We start from the raw sequence: 1,570 nt of genomic DNA, 5'->3' as shown, positions 1-1,570 counted from the left end.
ACTGCTGGAATGCAGGAGGAGCATCATAAAGATAAGTAGGCACAGGCCCACAAGGTTTTGAGGGGCTGGGAGCTTTTGGCTTACCACAGTAGAGACGAGCTAGGGCTTGACATTGGCCCCACCACTGTCTCTGCCAGAGCTGGGACCCATTGGGGCCCACACATGGGGGTTTGAGTTCAACAGAGCCACAGTTTGCCACGGCCTGCCTCTGGGCAGGGACGAAACCCTTGCAGCTCCATAGAAATGGATCAAGGTTCAGCTACATTGTTACTTTTCTTTGCCTCTCTTCTCTATAACCCCCCATAGTCATGGTGGCAGCTCAGGAGCTTTTTCTCAAAACAGCCACAGTTTGCCACCACTGCATTGGGGCTGGGACTAAACACTTGCATCCCCATGGACAGGTTTTGGGACACAGCTACATTGTTACTTTTGTTTGCCTCTCTTCTCTATATCCCCGCACAGTCTCACCAGGCTCACTTATTCATTTTTTTCCCTCCTCTTTGTCTATTTCCTGTTCTCTCACCCTCCACGGCTGACCTCCAGACCACTCCCCTTAGCCTAGGGCATTTACCCCTGTGCCACACCCACTAGGTGAGCTCAATCCTGTGCTCACCTCAGGCTGAGGCTAGGGAAAGCCCTGCCACCATCCACCAATGGACACTCTGCCCAACTTCTTACCGGGGAATTCCTGCCTGTGTGCCTGGGGACCTAAGGCAGCTCGGCCAACATTAGTCAACATTCCAAGCTGCTGCAGAAACCTCTGCCCAACCTCAGCAACATCAAAGCAGGCAACCCACCAGCCTTCTGGGGCACACCCCTGAGAGGGAACCCACAGGAAGATAAAGTGGTAGGTTAATTCCATAGTGAAATTATCTGTAGGCATTTTGAAGAAGCATTCCCACATTTCCCCCAGAGAGAGTCAGTGCTCTTTGACTCCCTGGAAAATGGCATCTGGCTCCACTAAAACAACACAACACAAACAGCCATCAGCCCCAGTGACCTCAACGAAGAAACGGGAGAAACAAAAGGCAACGGCAGAAGATATACTGAATCTAACAACATGCATAGAAGTAGCAGACATTAAGCTGCCACAGAAAGAAATTTTCAGAATGCTGTTTGGAGTCATGCAGGATATGAGGGAAACAATACAGGAAAAGGATGAGATGGTAGAGGAGATAATGGCCATACACCAAAGGGAAATACAGAAGCTTAGGGAGGAGATAACAAAAACCAGTGCAGAAACATGGACCTCAATAATCAACTGGAGGAAGCAGAGAACTGCATCAGTGGCTTGGAGGACAGCCAAGCAGACTTTAACAACCACGAACAAATATATAATAAGATCATCAGAGAAGCTGAAGAAAACTTAAGAGCTATGTCTGATGCTATGAAGTAGAACAACATTAGAATTATTGGCTTACCAGAAGAAGACACAACAAAGAAGTCATTTGCAACAATGGTAAGAGAATTCTTGGAGGAAAGCTTCCCCAGCTTAATGAATGAAAACCAGGCAACCATTCAGGAAGCTGAAAAAACACCAGCTAGACTGAATCCCAAGAAGTCACCAAGG

Source organism: Echinops telfairi, unplaced genomic scaffold (genome assembly GCF_000313985.2).
Source record: "Echinops telfairi isolate 266 unplaced genomic scaffold, ASM31398v2 ScPeMD7_18;HRSCAF=68, whole genome shotgun sequence".
Taxonomy (NCBI): domain Eukaryota; kingdom Metazoa; phylum Chordata; class Mammalia; order Afrosoricida; family Tenrecidae; genus Echinops; species Echinops telfairi.
The sequence above is the reverse complement of the archived record's forward strand: the minus strand, read 5'-3'. Positions refer to the sequence as shown.